The 20,657-nt window shown below is 35.5% G+C and overlaps 7 non-coding genes across 7 annotated transcripts; all 7 read left to right on the plus strand.

The window, feature by feature from the left end:
- Positions 1 to 10,279: 10,279 nt before the first annotated feature.
- On the plus strand, positions 10,280 to 10,352 carry TRNAV-UAC (transfer RNA valine (anticodon UAC)). Its single transcript has one exon. It is a non-coding gene; the product is annotated as a tRNA-Val (tRNA).
- Positions 10,353 to 11,707: 1,355 nt separating this feature from the next.
- Positions 11,708 to 11,780, plus strand: TRNAV-AAC (transfer RNA valine (anticodon AAC)). The gene has a single exon. It is a non-coding gene; the product is annotated as a tRNA-Val (tRNA).
- An 842-nt stretch (positions 11,781 to 12,622) lies between these two features.
- On the plus strand, positions 12,623 to 12,695 carry TRNAV-UAC (transfer RNA valine (anticodon UAC)). Its single transcript has one exon. It is a non-coding gene; the product is annotated as a tRNA-Val (tRNA).
- Positions 12,696 to 15,234: 2,539 nt separating this feature from the next.
- Positions 15,235 to 15,306, plus strand: TRNAV-UAC (transfer RNA valine (anticodon UAC)). The gene has a single exon. It is a non-coding gene; the product is annotated as a tRNA-Val (tRNA).
- A 2,298-nt stretch (positions 15,307 to 17,604) lies between these two features.
- TRNAV-UAC (transfer RNA valine (anticodon UAC)) lies at positions 17,605 to 17,677 on the plus strand. Its single transcript has one exon. It is a non-coding gene; the product is annotated as a tRNA-Val (tRNA).
- A 1,360-nt stretch (positions 17,678 to 19,037) lies between these two features.
- Positions 19,038 to 19,110, plus strand: TRNAV-AAC (transfer RNA valine (anticodon AAC)). Its single transcript has one exon. It is a non-coding gene; the product is annotated as a tRNA-Val (tRNA).
- An 855-nt stretch (positions 19,111 to 19,965) lies between these two features.
- On the plus strand, positions 19,966 to 20,037 carry TRNAV-UAC (transfer RNA valine (anticodon UAC)). The gene has a single exon. It is a non-coding gene; the product is annotated as a tRNA-Val (tRNA).
- The last annotated feature ends 620 nt before the right edge of the window (positions 20,038 to 20,657 follow it).

Below are 20,657 nucleotides of genomic sequence, written 5' to 3' on the forward strand. Positions count from 1 at the left end.
TACAGAATTGACCTCAGTGGTACTGAAGTAATTTATCCCCATACTGAATGCGGTGCTTCTGTTGGTTTCGGGATGGAAAATGTATGAACGAATATTGCGCTTTATCATTATTATCCATAATAATATGAGCGCATTACTACCGTAGTACCGAGAATGCAATGCGTTTTGTCATCAAATTTCCACAGAACACATGTGGATGATGAAAAGTAGAGAGTAAAGATAAATAATGATGTGAAACCTATTATGTGATGAAGAGTAATGAAAAGTGGAATAATAGGTAACAAATAAATAAATCAAATCAGGATGGTAGGCTATTTCTATCGCGTGGGACTAACACGAAGGGATAACTTATTTAACCAGTGAACATGAACGTCAGCGTAGTACATCATCGATATAAACTCTGTTAGAAGCCGCAAATATTATGATTAACTGAGATTTTTAAAATGACTTTGAAAGCGTAGAAAGCTTTCTTCTCAGGACAAGGGTGAAACAAATATGCTAAATGCTCACGGCGTATCGATTATTGCATCGGCCTAAGGGCTGAGTCACACGACCTACCAGAGGATTTAGCTGTCTACCGTACCTAACACGCAGAAACTTCAGTTTGAACTTTGTTCATTGTTACTTTGTATCACCAGCTTCCAAAATCAATGAAGAAACTTAAGTTTTGCCTAGAATTCTTCTCGTTGGCCTTAACAGAATTCGTGTGCTTAATGAGAACTTCGAACCTTCTGTATGACAGGCAGCTAAATTGAACACTACCGTAAGCAAGTATTATTTCTAAGTTGTCCTTTGAGGCTTCATTTCTTATTTCGGTCATCAACTCGAGAGGCAACAAAAATACAGTACGCATTTGCTGGAATGAGTAGCTTAACACTGTGACTTGGTTGGCTTACCAGCTCATGACAGCGAAAGGGCCACAATCTATTATAGAAATTCTTTGAATTTTGAAACATGAGGACTCTTTCACATTTTGTTTAACATGACTCTAGAGAACACTTGGTAAGCAGATACAGATGATTCACGAATTTACAACATGCAAAAACAAATGAATAATTCAACAACATCGACCACACAACACGTATACCCTGCGGTCTACCCTACTGCCCTGGGTAGTGTCCTCACGCGGTGCATTGCAGGCATTACTTAAGGTTCTTTGCAGCGTCCCTTCGGCCCTTAGCTGCAACCCCTTCCATTTCTTTTACTGTACCTCCGTTCATATACTCTTTCTTCCATCTCACTTTCCACCCTCTCCTAATAATTGTTTCAATATTATTTCCAGCGCTGAATGACCTCATAGGTCCCGGCGATTGGCCTTTGGCCCAACTTTTCATATTCCAGTTCTAATTTCTACCATACCGACTGTAAAGGCATACTTCAGGTCCGAGTGCATTTGGTCATATTTAGGGATAACTGAGAGGTTGCAGAACCGGGAAACGCTCACAGAGACTATATAAGGTCTCAGATTGTAACTGTAATGCTGGAGAACATCGTTTACCACTTGTGTCGAATCCCGATACCAGTAATGGCTCCGTCTTCGGCTTTAAACCGATTAGTTCGTTTTATTTATAAGTATTTTTCTTTTCACATAGTTCCACATAAGAAATAAATTAAGTGATTACCGTTTGAATTAAAGGTAACTGATGAATTTTTTATAAATAACATTTCATTCAGTATTTCACGGACATGAATCCTACCGTCCAAAGGACCGCCCCTGGTTAGGACACGTGTGATAACCGCTGTATAATGAGCACAAGTGTTCTATGCTTTGGAATGCTGTGTGTTAAGTTTAACAGTGCTACGACTTCACAGATAAAACATGTTAGGCAACGTGGTAATTCCTGCATTATACAAAAGTAACTCGCTTCAAAGTATTTTCTTGCTAGGCACTGGAGACATGTTGCATATTGGTCTATTTGCGAATAACTGCCTGGTATTCTACCTAGGCCTATAATCTTCATGGAATTGTTTCGAGGGATTTCGTACCCGAATCATCTTATAAACTGGAATTGAAATATAAAACTGAGGCCAAAGGCCAAACGCTGGCGCCTATGAGGTCTCTTAGCATTGAAAGATAAAGTGAGGTAAAGGAGGTTTTAAAAGGTGTGGCAGGAGGAAAACCTCGCGGTTCAACTATGAAAAATTTATTAGGAAAGGGTGGAAAGTAAGATGGAAGAAAGATAACATGAACGGAGCTACAGTAAAAGAAATGAAAGGTTTGCTTAGGGGCTGAAGGACGCCGCAAAGAAGGACAGCAAGGTCTAGAGAATACAGTACCTTTCTTAGACTGGCCTACAGTGCGCAGCGTGAGGTGCATTGATGGAACTACCCCCTAGGAGCATCTTATGAAGAAATTCCCTGAATAGATTTATGATTTTTAAGGCAAATTGTTTATATATATATCAAGTGGCTACTTTTTTTACCTAAAAAAGCAAGGGAAGTAGATTAATAGCTAAGCAATAAACAGAAAATAAATTCTGAGACTGAACCAAACAAATAAGGTTGACATACTGAGCGAAAATAGAAAGAGAACAGAAGAAATAGTCCTTAAAGTAAAAGACTTTACGTTGTCCCGTAAGATATTATTACAAGTACAAATGATCGTATGTGTGTGTATACAGGAACAGTACTTAAACCTAACCGGTGTAAGAGTTGGTATATTTCGTCCAAAAGTTTGTACATCATTAGCTACTCTGTTTTACATTCATTGAGGGGAAAAACGATAATTTAAGACTTTCAGACTAAATGAATAAATTACGGTACTATTTCACTCGTCGAGTGAATATAGTACCGTATGGAAGCTTCCTGTAAAATTCCTTCAAACCCAGGCAGCCAGAGAGGAAAGCTACAGTTGGGGCCTGGAACTTTCAGGAAAGCTTAAGTATAAAAAAAAATGTGTATCTCATAGGACAGTGAGGATAAACACATACTGAAATAACACTTAATGCTCAAGTTTTTTTTTTTCATTTACGTGCTTTTCTTTCAGATCTCTATAATTGTAATGGTAGAATTTTATCTTTATTTTGTTCAATCAATATCCTGTTTTTTTATGTTCTCTGAATTAACCATTACAGCAGTTTTCTCTGGTATTTCATAAAGGTGGGTGAAAAATGACTTCATAAACAATAATGTATTAAAGTTGATAAAATAAAGAGAGAGAGAGGAGAGCTAAGCTTTGTAATACAGGAAGAAGAACGAAAAATAGAAAGAGATAACAAGAGACTGGTGAACTTCATGTAAATACGCACAGAGAGAGAGAGAGAGAGAGAGAGAGAGAGAGAGTTATAATAAAGGAAGAAGAACGAAAAAATAGAAAGAGATAAATTAGAGACTGGTGAACTTCATGTAAATACGGAGAGAGAGAGAGAGAGAGAGAGAGAGAGAGAGAGAGAGAGAGATTGCCAACCTGAACTGTCATATGAGACATGTCATATTTGTGTCTAAGCCCAAAACGACTATCCTTTTCGACTGACCTAGACAATATTTCAAGGCTGAACTCGACAAAGAGATGGTTAAGTCTGAACTTAAAAAAAAAAAAAATATAAGATCCCATCCTGTACAGAAATATGACGAACGTTTCCCTGTTCATAAATGTTAAAATATGTACATGTCGTTAACAAACACACAACATATACCTCCTAACGGTTCGTTACGGAGTGAAAGATTTTGAAAGCCAGCTACATTTCATGGGTTACATGACCAACACAAGATCTTGCGTGTAAAGCACACCTGGCAACCATTACATTACCTGAGGTAATAGAAAGATTATTTTATAGTAGCTGTATATATATATATATATATATATATATATATATATATATATATATATATATATATACATATACTGTATATATATTTTTGGAAAAAAGATACATATTTTATTCATATATATATATATTATATATATATATATATATATATATATATATATATATATACACTGTAATACACGTGCATATTTTGGAAGAAGATACGTTATAAAAAGATATAAATAAAATACTTAACTTATATACGCAATAATGTACATGTGCTTTTTAGTAGTTCGTTAGGTTTTTATGTTGGTGTTATAAAAATGTTATTCTTACCTCGCGAGCAGTTGTTACCTATTATAACGTTAATGCATAATGAAATAAAACTCAATTCAAAGATAACTGCTGCTACAGATGCAATGATAATATAATTCTGGAATACTGCATGTGCAACAAACAGCTAACCTTTACGAAAAAAATGCCATTTAATGTACTGTTATTCTTTGAATTATTACTTATTTCAATTTCCATTTTTTAGCTTAACAAAAAGCAATATATTTCAAGACGCAGGTGTATCCGTTAATGTAGTGGGTGTCACAATCTGTCTAACAAAAAGAACGTGTCAGGTGCGAGCTCTCGTAAACACGTGAGCGTTCCTCGGAGAAAAAGATATATTGAAGGTTATTTCATGTGTTCAGCCATTAATGGTCATGGCATCCATGTAAGAAAATTCGTAGGAATATTTTACCAAGGAGACTGAACTCTGCCATGAACTGTGTTACGTAATAGACAATAATCCTTTTCTCACAAAGTATCGAACCTGAAACCTACCAGAATGATAACATATCAGAAGTTATTTTACGTGTTTCCCGTGTAATGGCTATCACACCTGTTCATCCCACGAAAGTTCTCAAGCTTAAGACCTGCTGAGAGCAGTTACCTTGACACATTAATAACCGTATAGAGAACTTGATAATAAGATAGTTATATCTAAATCGTAGATTTTAGATTATACTTCCTTTGTACAGGAATTCTATCTTAGGCTCTCTCTTATGTTACGTGGGTGGTTTTAACCAAATAACTGAGGCCTATATGTTTTAACATGACTAATGCGTTATTACATAGTCACAGACCATTTGCAGAAATACAATTCTTAACTGGTACCTATTTTGCCCTTGCCAGGAACCCTTCGCGTATAAAGCAGACGCGATAACCACCACATTACGAGAGTCAATCATTGGGTGCTACTTTGGCTTGTTATCACAAATGCCTTGAGTGCGCATTTTAAACGGCGGAAGCTCAGTAAGACGCCGTGCTTCGAAAACTAGCCCCTCATCGGGGATCAAAGTATCACATGCACCCCTTTCTGTATTGTGTGGTCGACAAATTGTATTCATAAACAATATCTTTGATCCCCGAGGGGCTAGTACTACACACGGCGTCCCACTGAGCTTCCGCCATATTTAGTACTAACACCTCGGAGATGCTCTGAAGACTGCAGCTACGGGTCTGAAGTCTGTTAACGAAGAAGCAACGAAAGTAGTTAAAGTTCTTTGTACCTCAGTATAAAAAGAGCAAGGCAAAAAAACAGATAGGTAAATAATAATAATAATAATAATAATAATAATAATAATTACTAATAATAATAATAATAATAATATTATTATTATTATATTATTATTATTATTCAGAGGATGAACCTTATTCATATGGAACAAGCCCACCACAGGGGCCAATGACTTGAAATTCAAGCTTCCAAAGAATGTGGTGTTCATTAGGAAGAAGTAAGAGAAGGTAATGGGACATACAGATAGAAGAAATCAGTTATTAGAAAAGAAAAAAATTATCAAATTTATAAATGAATAGACACAAATTTAGGTAAATTATAAAAATAAAAAAATAAAATTTTTATCATATCAGTACGAGAGACGGTTCACAGCTCGACAGAACTTCGATGGCAATTTGTAGTTACAAAAGGAAAGTTTTATGTAATGCTCAGAAAGACATATAACATGTAAAAAATGCGCCGAAATTTCTTCGTCGCAATCGAGTTTTCTGTACAGCCGCTAGAGTTGCGAGACCCTGGTGTCATTTCGTTTATTTTAGAATAATCACTTACATTATTGCTAAGCCAAGTCTTCGTTAGCATGCATACATCTAGATTGTGATCATTTATAAGATTTCTAATAGCGTTAGTTTATTTCCTACGGACACTATGTTTATAAATTGCAGAGGATTTTAGTCAAAGCCAAGGATCGTATTATTTTTTCATCTTTGACATATTTTTAGTATACTGTGCACTTATTGCTATCATATGTTTATGTTTAGTATCATATACCTTTCTTTACATAAATTTACAATCTGAAGATGCTACAGTACTTTCATTTGATTTGTGATTTTCACCACATCTAGAGTAAGTTTGGTCATTTCTACAATTTGTTGCGCTGTGACCAAATTCCTGACATTTATAGCATTGATAGGGCACAACAGTCGTATACTTTGTAACGGCTATACAGTGTACACAATTTGTCACCTCTATCATAGAGAGCCTTTCATATTTGTGGTGTGCATTTGATGATATATTGCTTGCGTTTGTGATCTTTGGCTATCATTTCCTTTACAATTTTTAGGTCGTCATTGTCAGAAATGAGGTTACCTATCCATGGATTTTTCTTTACAATGTTATCGTCAATGTCATCTTCGTCCTTCAGACATAGACTACTTTATTTTTTGGTTTAAGTTTACCATTCTCATTTACTGATATATTACTTTTTCCTCACTCCATTTTGCCTTTGCTAAGTTTTTCCTGTCTGGAAATCTTACAGATATGTCAAAAGAATTTATAGAGTTGCTGGGCCACGACCTCGTAAATGTTATAACAAAACCGACATCTTACTGAACCATACCACTGACCTAGTGATGCACAACAAAAATGAGATTGTGGTGACATGCAAGTTAAGCCTGAATGCGTGATACCCCAGTATAGAAACTAGTTCCATTTTGTATAAATATCTGGAAAGGCTATGCACTAAAAAAAAACTATCACTTACAGAAACAAAATCAACTTTAAAGCTGATGAATTTATTGTTGAGAGCATCAAGAAAATAGGAGAGACAAGCCAGGAGTGCAGGTGTAATTTGAGGAATACCTGAGAGGCGACCAAGTATGTGCAAGCTGTGTTACATTCTATAGCAAAAGTATATTGGCGTCCAGCTACAACGATAAATGTCCAAGTAATTAGGCAAGTAATAATTAAAGAAAATGCCAAATGGTTTAACAGTGAATTACGTGAAGCTAAGAAAAGAAAGAAAAATGGAAGATCTATGGAAAAGATCGAAAGAATCAAGTAGTGAAAATTGGTCATTGTATAAAAGAGCCAGCAATCATTACAACGACTTGATTATGAAACCAGGAAAATATATTACAATAAAATGTTTAGTGGAGAGAAAAATTTCCCCAAAATCATGACAGTTTAGCCGGAATATTGGGACTCAAGAAAGAAAAAGTTCTACCTGATGTAAACTAGTGACTACAAAAAACCTGGCTGAAAACTTTGTGAACTGCTTTGAAGGAAAAATTAAAAGAATCTGTCACAGTTCAGATAAGGAGATCCCTCCTGATCTCCCGGTGATCGCAATGAGAAATAGCAAATTCAGTAAGTTTAAAGAACCAAACATAAATTACTTTGAAAAAACGACGAAAAAAGTAAAAAACACCTATTGTGAAAATGGCCCGTTTCCCATAAGTGATGTAAAAGATGCAAAAATCTTTGATCAGTTGCCAGGAGCTAATTTTGATACTGGCGGCATGAGTCTAGCACAGGCATCCTTCCCAAATAGGTGAAAGCTTGTTTGTATAAAGCCGGCATATGAAGGAAAAGGTGATAGGAAATCTAAGCTTCATAGACCAATATCGAATCTTTCGTACTTATTCAAAACTTACAGAAATGGAAGTTGACAAACAAACATGGAAACACTTGAAATTAACTCAGCATTATACCTGATGATCATCAGCATGCAGAAAAACCACTCAGCAGAGACTACATTGTGCAATTATAAATGATATGGTAGGAATTATAGCAAATGGAAATGTGGCATCTGGTTATACTTGACCTAAGTGTAGCATTTGACACAGTTGACTCACAATCTACTGCTTGAAGACCTGAGAGCAGTGGGCATCGAGATGACGTACACAAATGGTACAAAAGCTCCTTAGAAATAGGAAGGTTGCAGTGGTTATATCGAATGAAATCAGAAAAGAAAGGCTAACAAAGGAGTGCCCCAAGGCAGCGTTCTGGGTCCATTGCTATTTGGTATTTACACAATTGAACGATCTAAATTTTCCAGTCGCAACGGTAGAAGACGCCATTAGTAAAATTGATGCAATAATGAAAGATATAAAAAAATGGATGTCGACGAAGAAATTGAAACTTAAAGAAGACAAAAGTGAGTGTATGCTATTTGGATCTGACAGTGCACTACGAAAACATGAACACTTCAAAAGAATAACTATTGGTTCGTCAACAATAAATATTGTAGCAGCAGTGAGGAATTTAGGAGTATTTATTGATAATAAATTGTCGATGAAGAACCACATATTGCATATTACAAAAAACATGTTACTGTAATATTTGAAACATTGCATTTATTAGAAAATACCTAATCGAAGATACTTTGAAAACAGCAATTTGCAACCAAATACTTTCGAGGCTTGACCACTGCAGGAGCTACGATACTGTTGAGAAAACACCTTATTATGAAACGTACATGGGCAAATTACAGAGGGAATTGTCCCTGTGCAGTGGGGCTGTACATAAAACCAAAGTGAAACAAAGTAATCAGGATACTGAAAATAGATCTATCTTTCGGTGGTCTCGGTATAATGCTGTATGAGCCGCGGCCCACGAAATTTTTAACTACTGCCTGTGATGGCCTATCCTATATCGTTGCCAGAAGCACGATCATGGCTAAATTTAACCTTACATAAAATAAAAAACTACTAAAGCTAGAGGGCTGCAATTTTGTATGCTTGATGATTAGAGGTTGGATGATCAACATATCAATTTGCAGCCCTCTAGCCTCAGTAGTTTTTAAGATCTTAGCGCAGAGAGAAAAAGTGCGGGCGGACAAACAAAGCCAGCACAATCGTTTTTTTTTTTTTTTTACAAAAGTCTAAAAACTTTAAAGCACTGAGAGATATGAAAACATTCGGAAAGACAATTTAACCGTCATTTCCTACAGAAACATTTATGAGTTACAGCTGTAAAGGTAAAAGCAAATATTCCCAACAAGATAAAGGTCCTTTTTGATGTTCCGACAATAAACGGTCTGTCTAAAAATGCTACAAACACGGATATATCATAATGCAATTGGTCTCAAGATTACTCTTAAACTTACAAAAAAGAAAATAGGATTGAAAATGAAGATGCTTGGGTTTCAGTCCTTATAACAACACACCCAGGGTCTGAGAGTTGACCGTGGGGAACAAGGTTGTGAAATGTTAGTACTTAATTTAACAAGAAAATTTTATATTTATGCTGATGACACGTGCATTTTATAGCATTTTAACACCGAAAAATGTTCTTTGACACATTTGTGTTAACACAGACAGTTCAGCAGAAAAATGCTTTCATATCATTTACTTCAAGTGCTCATGGTGTAGTGGTTATCACATCTGTCTAACACACAGAAGGTCCCAGGTTGAGCCACAGGTGGCACAGGAATCTTTCATTACAAATGTGTCCAAACCCATCTAACATGAATATAGTTTCACATCAAGCATATCAAGTGCTCCTTGATAAAATACCCGTATAAATTATGAACACCTAAAGACTCCCCCAAAAAAATCTAGCACAAACAGGCACTAAAATATTAACATTTTCTGCCGAGCCATGTAATGTATTCATTGGTGAGAAATGACAGAAGGCACAATATGTCCCATATTTTGTTATACTTACCGAGGGCTTTATATGTTTGTCTGTTTCTTTCTGATCACTGCAAGTTTCCTCAAAATTATAAGATAAATGCACTCTATGTTAAACTGTTATGTAGAGTTTAGAAAATTAAATTCTATAGATAAATAGAATATAGAATTTAGGTTGAAGGCAAAGTGCTGGCACCTATAAGGTCATTCATGCTGAAAGGAAAATTTGAGTAAGTTTAAAAGTTAGTAACAGGAGGAAACCTTGCTGGTTTGCACTATGAAACAATTGTTAGAAGATGGTGGAAAGTAAGCTGGAAGAAAGAATATGAATGGAGGTAGAGTAAAAGGAATGAAAGGGGGTTGCAGCTAGGGGCCAAAGGGATGCTCCAAAGAACCTTATGTAATGCCTACAGCGCACTGCGTGGTGCACTGATGGCACTATACTAAGAATTTTTTAGTTAATGCTGTTTCATTATGAATCCAATCATCCAAAAAATAATTAACTTTTAACCACTGTCCATTTTCTAAGTGAACAATAATTTTTCATTTGTTATTTCTTATTATACATATGAAAAAAAAAAAAAAACATTTTCTCAAACAACTTATAAGCTCTTGTAGTGTAGTGGTTATCACGTCTGCTTTACACGCAGAAGGTCCCAGGTTCGAGCCCTGGCAAGAGCACTTTAGTTTACCTGAAAGAGCCTGTGCTGGCAGAAAACAAGCTTATTGCTGATCGACTAGTCTGAAGAACATAGTACAACGTTGGTTGGGGTTGTTTGAATGTCTGAATGATCCACTTCCCTCCTCTTTCATACAGAAGGGGAATGAAGGAGAAAAACAGAATAAGAAATGATTAACATAGGAATTCTGTTGTGTTAGTTTAGAGACGATAAAGTTGCATGTTAGTCCAGTTTTAATGGACAATAGAAAAGGTATCTCGTTTGGGTCGCGAGTCCGTTGGGATTGTCTTCTCTGGTTTTTTGGTTATAAGAATAGAAATAGGATATAACATTTAGCCAAAGGTCAAGTGCTGGGACCTATTATTATTATTATTATTATTATTATTATTATTATTATTATTCAGATGATGAACTCTGTTCATATGGAACAAGCCCATCAGGACCACTGACTTCAAAACTGGAAGCTTCTGAAGAATATGGTGATCATGAGGGAAGAAGTAAAGAGGAATTGAAGAGAAAAACAGAAAAGAAGAGGTCATTCAGCGCTGAAACGGAAACTGAGAGTAAAAGAAGGTTTGAAAGGTGTAACGAGAAACACACCTCATAGTTACACCATCCCACAATCATACGAATTTTATCTAAGGTTCTCTCTCCTGTTGCCCAGGTGATTATTTAAATCAAACAACTGAGACCTCCATAAATTTATCATGATTAATATGTCATGACAACCACAGACCAATTATCTAATAATAAATTATCTAATTACTAATTAAATCCCTCATGGAGGACGTTTTGTATGTAAGGCAGACGTCATAACCACTACACTACAAGGGTGCCAAAAAAAATTATTATCATTATTCAGGGAAACATTCTCAAATGACAATATTCACTGGTCTGAAGACTGCCATGTTCATAAAAGAAATTATATTATATCAGTATAGAAGGTGGTTCCATTGTTCAACTAGAACTTGGCAAGCATTTTTAGTTCCAAAAATGATTTTTTTCCAATATTATTCAGAAATACGTGAAACCTTTTAATGCCACAAGAGATATGAAAACAAAGGGAAGAAAATTTGAACTGTCACATCCTTGACAAAAAATTATGTGCTACACCTGTGAAGATAAAAAAATATAAAGGAAGACGCTCATACTTCAGTACTTAATACAACACCCCTCAGGTCAGAGAGTGGAGCCTTAGGAATAACCGTAATGCTTTATAAAGTATCTAACGAGGAAATGACATCTTTACTAATTACATGTGTCCATAGCATTTTAACACAGAAAAAGTATCCACTAGCACATTGCGTTAACACAGATCAATTCAGCAGAAAAATGCTTTCATGTCAATTATTTCAAGTGCTCATGGTGTAGTGGTTATCACATCTGTCTAACACACAGAAGGTCCCAGGTTCGAGCCCTGGTGAGCACAGGAATCTTTTCATTTCAAATGTGTCCAAACCTGTCTTACATGAATATAGTTTCACATCAAGTATATCAAGTTCTCGATCAAGTGCCCCATTTAAATTAACAATTAAGAGTTCCCCCCAAAATCTAGCATAAACAGCCACTTAAGTATTAACATTTTCCTGTCCTGCCATAGGTGACGTATTCTTTGGTGAAAAACGACAGAAGGCACAATGTAGATGTCCTCATATTTTTGTTATACTTGCAAATGGGACTCTTTGATATTCATGAAATCTTATATGTTCGTCCGTTTCCTCCTGATCATTGCGGATTAACCTCAAAATTTTAAGATAAACAAACTCTATGTTAACTGTTTTGTAGAGTTAAATATTCAATTCTGTAGATAAATAGAGTATAGAATTTTAGACTGAAGGTAAGTGCTGGCAACCCTATAAGGTCATTCGGTGCTGAAAGGAAAATTGAGAGCAGAGGTTTCAAAGTAACAGGCAGAAAACGTTGCAGCTGCACTATGAAACAATTGTTAGAAGATGGTGGAAAGAAAGCTGGAGAAGAATATGAATGGAGGTAGAGTAAAAGGAATGAAAGGGGGTTGCAGCTAGGGGCTGGAGGGAATCTCCAAAGAACGTTATGTAATGCCTACAGTGCACTGTGTGAGGTGCACTGATGGCACTATACCGCTACAAGAATTTTTTTAGGTAATGCTGTTTCATTATGAATCCAATCATCCAAAAAATACTTAACTTCTAATCGCTGTCCATTTTTCTAAGTACACAATAATTTTTCATTTGTTATTTCTTGTTATATATTTTATGAAAAAAAAAAAAAATTTTCTCAAACAACTTATAAGCTCTTGTAGTGTAGTGGTTATCACGTCTGCTTTACACGCAGAAGGTCCCAGGTTCGAGCCCTGGCAAGAGCACTTTAGTATACCTGAAAGAGGCTGTACTGGCATAAGGCAAGCTAAATGCTGACTGACTAGTCTGAAGAACATAGAACCAAGTTGGTTGGGATTGTTTCAAGTGTCTGAATAATCCACTTCCCTCCTCTTTCATAAAGGAGGGGAATGAAGGAGAAAACAGTATAAGAATGATTAACATAAAAATTCCTGTTGTGTTAATTTAGAAATGATAAAGTTGAATATTAGTCCAGTTTTAATGGACCATAGAAAGGGTATCTTGCTTGGGTTATAAGTATGCTGATTGTCTTCCTAGTTTTTTGGTTATAAGAATAGGTAGGATATAAATTTTTGGCCACAGGCCAAGAGCTAGGACTGATTATTATTATTATTATTATCATTATTATTATTATTATTATTATTATTATTATTATTATTATTATTATTATTATTCAGAAGATGAACCCTGTTCATATGGAACAAGCCCATGGTGGCCACTGACTTCAAATTCAAGCTTCCGAAGAACATGGTGTCCATGAGGAAGAAGTAAGAGGAGGTGAAGAGGAATAGAGAAAGAGGGGGTCATTCAGCGCTGAAACGGAAACTGAGAACAAAGAAGGTTTGAAAGGTGTAACGAGAAAAACCTCGCAGTTACACCATGAATCAATTATGCGTCCCACAATCATACCAATTTTATCTAAGGTTCTCTCTCCTGCTGAGGCCTCCATAAATTTACCATGATTAATATGTCATGACAATCACAAACCAATTACACAGGAATACATTATCTAATAATTACTAACTAAATCCTCGTAGAGGGAACGTTTTGCATGTAAGGCAGACGTCATAACCACTACACTACAAGTGCAAAAAAATTATTATTATCATTATTCAGGAAACATTCTCAAATGACAATACTCACTGATCTGAAAGACAGCCATGTACATAAAAAAATTGTATTATAACGTATAGAAGATGGTTCATAGTTCAACTAAATGCAAGCATTTTTAGTTATAAAAATTTTTTTCAGTGATATTCAGAAATACATGTGAAACCTTTAATGCCACAAGAGATATGAAAACAAAGAGGAAGAAAATCTGCAACTGTCACATCCCTTGGACAAAATTATGTGCTACACCTGTGAAGATGAAAGAAAATACCCCCAACGATATAAAGGTACTTTTGATGTTCTGACAATACACAGTCTGACAGACATGTTAAAACCGTTTATTCATCAGACTAACAAAAGAAATTTCGCTTGAAAAGGAAGATGCTTATACTTCAGTACTTGTTACAACACCACTCAGGTCAGAGAGTTGAGCCTTAAGAATAACAGCAATGCTTATAAAGTATCTAACAAGAAAATGACATATTTCACTAATTACATGTGTCCATAGCACTTTAAAACGAAAAGTGTTCACTGCTTTTGTTGTGTTAACACAAATCAATTCCAGCAGAAAAATGCTTACATCAATTATTTCAAGTGCTCATGGTGTAGTGGTTATCATCTGTTCAAACACACAGAAGGTCCCGGTTCGAGCCCTGGTAAGCACAGGAATCTTTTCGTTACAAATATGTCCTAATCTGTCTTACATGAATATAATTTCATCAAGCATGTCAAGTCCTCATGATCAAGTGCCCCATTTAAATTAACAATTAAAGAGTTCCCCAAAATCTAGCACAAACAGCCACTTAAGTATTAACATTTCCTTTCCTGCCATAAGTGACGTATTCTTTGGTGAAAAAACGACAGAAGGCACAATGTAGATGTCCTCATATTTTTGTTATACTTGCAAATGGGACTCTTTGATATTCATGAAACTTTTATGTTCGTCCGTTTCCTCTGATCATTTGAGCGAGTTAACCTCTGTGTTAACTTTTTAGATAAACACACACTATAGTTAACTGTTGTTTTGTGAGCCTATAAGGTCATTCAGCGTTAAATTATTAAATGACAGGAGGAAAACGTTGCAGTTGCAATGAAAAACATAGAGTATAGAATTTAGAGTCACTGATCAGAGAGGCAGACACTTTGCTATCCGTGTAGACTGGCATATGTAATCAACGGATAAGGTTTGCTTAAAAGCAAATTCAGTACACACACAAAACAAAGCCACTACAACACCTTCTAAAAACATAACAAACAAAGGAAAATTGAAGAAAGGGAGGTTTGAAACATAAGGGTAACAGGCAGAGAGAAAGGTTGCAAAAAAGTTGCACTATGGGAAAACAATTGCTAGAAGATGGTGGAAAGTAAGCTGGAAGAAAGAATATGAATGGAGGTAGAGTAAAAGGAATGAAAGGGGTTGCAGCTAGGGGCTGGAGGAATGCTCCAAAAGAACGTATGTAATGCCTACAGTGCACTGGTGTGAGGTGCACTTGATGGCATATACCCCCTACAAAATTTTTTTAGGTATGCTGTTTCATTATGAATGCAATCATCCAAAAATAATTAACTTCTAATCGCTGTCCATTTTTCTAAGTATACAATAATTTTTTCATTTGTTATTTCTTGTTATATATTTTATGAAAAAAAAAACATTTTCTCAAAAACAACTTATAAGCTCTTGTAGTGTAGTGGTTATCACGTCTGCTTTACACGCAGAAGGTCCAAGGTTCGAGCCTGGCAAGAGCACTTTAGTATACCTGAAAGAGGCTGTACTGGCAGAAAGCAAGCTAAATGCTGACTGACTAGTCTGAAGAACATAGAACCATGTTGGTTGGGGTTGTTTCAAGTGTCTGAATAATCCACTTCCCTCCTCTTTATAAAGGAGGGAACGAAAGGAGAAAACAGTATAAGAATGATTAACATAAAAATTTCTGTTGTGTTAATTTAGAAATGATAAGTTGAATATTAGTGCAGTTTTAATGGACCATAGAAAAGATATCTTGCTTGGAGTTGAAAAGTATGCTGATTGATGTTCCTAGTTTCTTGGTTATAAGAATAGAATAGGATATAAATTTTTGGCCACTTCCAAGAACTACCCAGGAATGATTATTATAATTATTATTATTATTATTCAGAAGATGAACCCTGTTCATTTGGAACAAGCCCATAGGGGCCACTGACTTCAAATTCAAGCTTCCGAAGAACATGGTGTCCATGAGGAAGAAGTAAGAGGAGGTGAAGAGGAATACAGAAAGAGGGGCTCATTCAGCGCTGAAACGGAAACTGAGCACAAAGAAGGTTTGAAAGGTGTAACGAGAAAAACCTCGCAGTCACAGTTACACCATGAATCAATTGTGCATCCCACAATCATACCAATGTTATCTAAGTTTCTCTCCTGTTGCCCAGGTGATTTTAATCAAACAACTGATCCATAAATTTACCATGATTAATAGACAACCAATCAGACCAATTACACGGAATATACATTATCTAATAATACCTCGTCCTAGAGGAACGTTTTGCATGGAAGGCAGACGTCATAACCACTACACTAAAGTGCAAAAAATTATTATTATCATTATTCACGGAAAGATTTCTCAAATGACAATACTCACTGTCTGAAAGACAGCCCAAGATGGTTTGTTCAACTAAATGCATTTTACAAATTTATAAAAATTTTTTTCAGTGATGTCCAGAAATCCCTTTAATGATATGAAAGAGAAACAAAGGGAAGAAGAAAATCTGCAACTGTCACATCCCTTGGACAAAATTATGTGCTACATGTGAAGATAAAAGAAAATACCCCAACGATATAAAAGTACTTTTGATGTTCTGACAATACAAGTCTGACAGACATGTTAAAACCGTTTATTCATCAGACTAACAAAAAGAAATTTCGCTTGAAAGGAAGATGCTTATACTTCAGTACTTACTACAAACCATTCTCAGGTCAGAGTTGAGCCTTAAGAATAACAGCAATGCTTATAAAGTATCTAACAAGAAAATGACATATTTCACTAATTACATGTGTCCATAGCATTTTAACACAGAAAAGTGTTCATTGACACATTTGTGTTAACACAGATCAATTCAGCAGAAAAATGCTTTCATATCAATTATTTCGAGTGCTCATGGTGTAGTAGTTTATCACATCTGTCTAACACACAGAAGGTCCCAGGTTCGAGCCCTGGTGAGGCACAGAGGAATCTTTCATTACAAGTGTGTCCAAATCTGTGTTACATGAATATAGTTTCACATCAAGCATATCAAGTGCTCATGATCAAGTACCCCATTTAAATTATTTACAATTAAGAGTTCCCCTCAAAATCTAGCACAAACAGGCACTACAGTATTAACATTTTCTTTTCCTGCCATATGTGATGTATTCTTTGGTGAAAAATGACAGAAGGCACAATGTAGATAATGTTAATTTATTATACTTGCAACTGGGGCTTCATGATATTCATGAAATCTTTTATGTTCGTCCGTTTCTTTCTGATCATTGCGAGATTTCCTCAAAATTTTAAGATAAACGAACTCTGTGTTAACTGTTTTGTAGAGTTTAGAAATTAATTTCTGTAAATAAATAGAATATACAATTTAGGTTGAAGGCAAAGTGCTGACACCTAAATAGGGTCATTCAACGTTGAAAGAAGAGTGTGAGTAAGAGGTTTAAAAGAAGTAACAGGAGGGAAAACGTTGTAGTTTACTATGAAACAATTGTTAGAAGATGGTGGAAAGTAAGCTGGAAGAAAGAATATGAATGGAGGTAGAGTAAAAGGAATGAAAGGGGGTTGCAGCTAGGGGTTGAAGGGATGCTCCAAAGAACCTAGTGCAATGTCTACAGTGCACTGCGTGAGGTGCACTGATGGCATTATACCCCTAAAAGAATTGTTTTAGGTAATGCTGTTTCATTATGAATGCAATCATACAAAAAATAATTAACCTCTAACCACTGTCCATTTTTCTAAGTACCCAATAATTTTTCATTGGTTATTTCTTATTATATATATTATAAAAAACATTTTCTCAAACAATTTCTAAGCTCTTGTAGTGTAGTGGTTATCACGTCTGCTTTACACGCAGAAGGTCCCAGGTTCGAGCCCTGGCAAGAGCACTTTAGTTTACCTGAAAGAGTCTGTACTGGCATAAGGCAAGCTTAATGTTGACTGACTGGTCTGAAGAACATAGTACCATGTTGGTTTGGGTTGTTTCGAGTGTGTGAATGATCCACTTCCCTCCTATTTCATAAAGAATGGGAGTGAAGGAGAAAAAAATGAAGGCGAAAACAGTATAAGAATGATTAACATATAATTCCTGTTGTGTTAGTTTAGAGATGATAAAGTTGCATGTTAGTGCAGTTTTAATGGACCACAGAAAAGATATCTCGCTTGGGTGAAAAGTATGCTGATTGACTTTCTGGTTTTTTGGTTATAAGAATAGAATAGGATATAAAATTTAGGCTAAAGCCCAAATGCTGGGACCTATTTATTATTATTATTATTATTATTATTATTAATCAGAAGATAAACCCTGTTCATATGGAACAAGCCCATAGGGGCCAATTACTTGAAATTCTAGCTTCTGAGGAATATGGCGTCCATGAGGAAGAAGTAAGAGGAGGTGAAGAGAAATACAGAAAGAAGAGGTCATTCAGCGCTGAAACGGAAACTGAGAGGAAAGAAGGTTTGAAAGGTGTACCGGGAAAAACCCCGCAGTTACACCATGAATCAACTGTGTATCCCACAATCATACGAATTTTATCTAAGTTCTCTCTCCTGTTGCCCAGGTGATTTTAATCAAACTGATTAATATGTCAAGACAACCACAGACCAATTATCTAATAATACATTATCTAATAATCCCTCGTAGAGGGAACGTTTTGCATGGAAGGCAGACATCATAACCACTACACTAAAAGTGCCAAAAAATTATTATTATCATCATTCAGGGAAAGATTCTCAAATGACAATACTCACTGGTCATGTAAAAAAAGATTGAATTATAACGTATAGAAGACAGTTAAACTAGATGCAAGTATTTTTAGTTACAAAATTATTTTTATTCACTAATACATCAGTGGAAACCTTTGGAAAACAAGAAAAATTATGTCATATCCCTTGCTGTACCTGTGAAGATAAAAGAAAATACCAATAAAGATATAAAGGTATTTTTTGATGTTCTGACAATTCACAATCTGACAGACATGTTAAAACCCTTTATTCATCAGACTAACAAACGAAATTTGGCTTGAAAAGGAAGATGCTTATACTTCAGTACTTAATACAACACCCCTCAGGTCAGAGAGTTGAGCCTAAGGAATAACAGCAATGCTTATAAAGTATCTAACAAGAAAATGACATCTTTTACTAATTACATGTGTCCATAGCATTTTAACACAGAAAAGTGTTCATTGACACATTTGTGTTAACACAGATCAATTCAGCAGAAAAATGCTTTCATATCAATTATTTCAAGTGCTCATGGTGTAGTGGTTATCACATCTGTCTAACACACAGAAGGTCCCAGGTTCGAGCCCTGGTGAGCACAGGAATCTTTTCATTACAAGTGTGTCCAAATCTTTGTTACATGAATATAGTTTCACATCAAGCATATCAATTGCTCATGATTAAGTAACCCATTTAAATTAACAATTAACAGTTCCTCCCAAAATCTAGCACAAACAGGCACTAAACTGAGTGACTAAAGTATTAACATTTTCTTGTCCTCCATATGTGAAGTATTCTTTGGTGAAAAATGACAGAAGGCACAATGTAGATAATGTTAATTTGTTATACTTGCAACTGGGCTCCTTGATATTCATGAAATCTTTTATGTTCGTCCGTTTCTTTCTGATCATTGCGAGTTTTCCTCAAAATTTTAAGATAAACGAACTCTACGTTAACTGTTTCGTAGAGTTTAGAAATTAAATTCTGTAAATAAATAGAATATACAATTTAGGTTGAAGGCCAAGTGCTGGCACCTATAAGGTCATTCAGTGCTGAAAGGAAAATTGAGAGTAAGAGGTTTAAAAGAAGTAACAAGAGGAAAACCTTGCAGTTGCACTATGAAACAATTATTAGAAGATAGTGGAAAGTAAGCTGGAAGAAAGAATATGAATGGAAGTAGAGTAAAAAAGGAATGAAAGGGGGGTTGCAGCTAGGGGCTGAAGGGATCAAGAACGTTAGTGCAATGCCTACAGTGCACTGTGTGAGGTGCACTGATGGTATTATACCGCTTACAAGAATTTTTTTAGGTAATGCTGTTTCATTATGAATCAATCATCCAAAAAAATACTTCCTAACTTCTAACCACTGTCCATTTTTCTAAGTAGACAATAATTTTCATTTGTTATTTTTGTTATATATTTTATGAAAAAAAACATTTTCTCAAAGAATTTTATAAGCTCTTGTAGTGTAGTGGTTATCACGTCTTTTTACACGCAGAAGGTCCCAGGTTCGAGCCCTGGCAAGAGCACTTTAGTATACCTGAAAGGCCTGTACTGTTAGAAGGCAAGCTTAAATCTTGACTAGTCTGAAGAACATAGTATTACGTTGGTGGGGTTGTTTCAAGTGTGTGAATGATCCACTTCTCTTCTATTTCATAAAAAAGTGAGGGAAAAAATGGAGAAAACAGTATACGAATGATGTTTTAATTAACATATAATTCCTGTTGTGTTAATTTAGAAAATGATAAAGTTGAATATTAGTCCAGTTTTAATGGAACACAGAAAAGGGTATCTCTGCTTGGGTTATAAGTGCATGCTGGATTGTCTTCCCTGGTTTTGGTTATATGAATTGGGTAGGATATAACATTTATGCCACAGGCCAAGAGTGCCAGGACCTATTATTATTATTATTATTATTATTATTATTATTATTATTATTATTATTCAGAAGATGAACCCTGTTCATATGGTACAAACTTCAATGAAGGCCTCTCGAGTTGAAATTCAAGCTTCTGAAGAATATGGTGTCTATGAGAAGAAGTAAGAGGAGAAGAGGAACAGAGAAAGAGGGGCTTATTCAGCGCTGAAACGGATACTGAGAGTAAAGAAGGTTTGAAAGGTGTAACAGAGAAAAACCTCGCAGTTACAC

Source organism: Macrobrachium rosenbergii, chromosome 56, assembly GCF_040412425.1.
Source record: "Macrobrachium rosenbergii isolate ZJJX-2024 chromosome 56, ASM4041242v1, whole genome shotgun sequence".
NCBI classification, from domain to species: Eukaryota; Metazoa; Arthropoda; class Malacostraca; order Decapoda; family Palaemonidae; genus Macrobrachium; species Macrobrachium rosenbergii.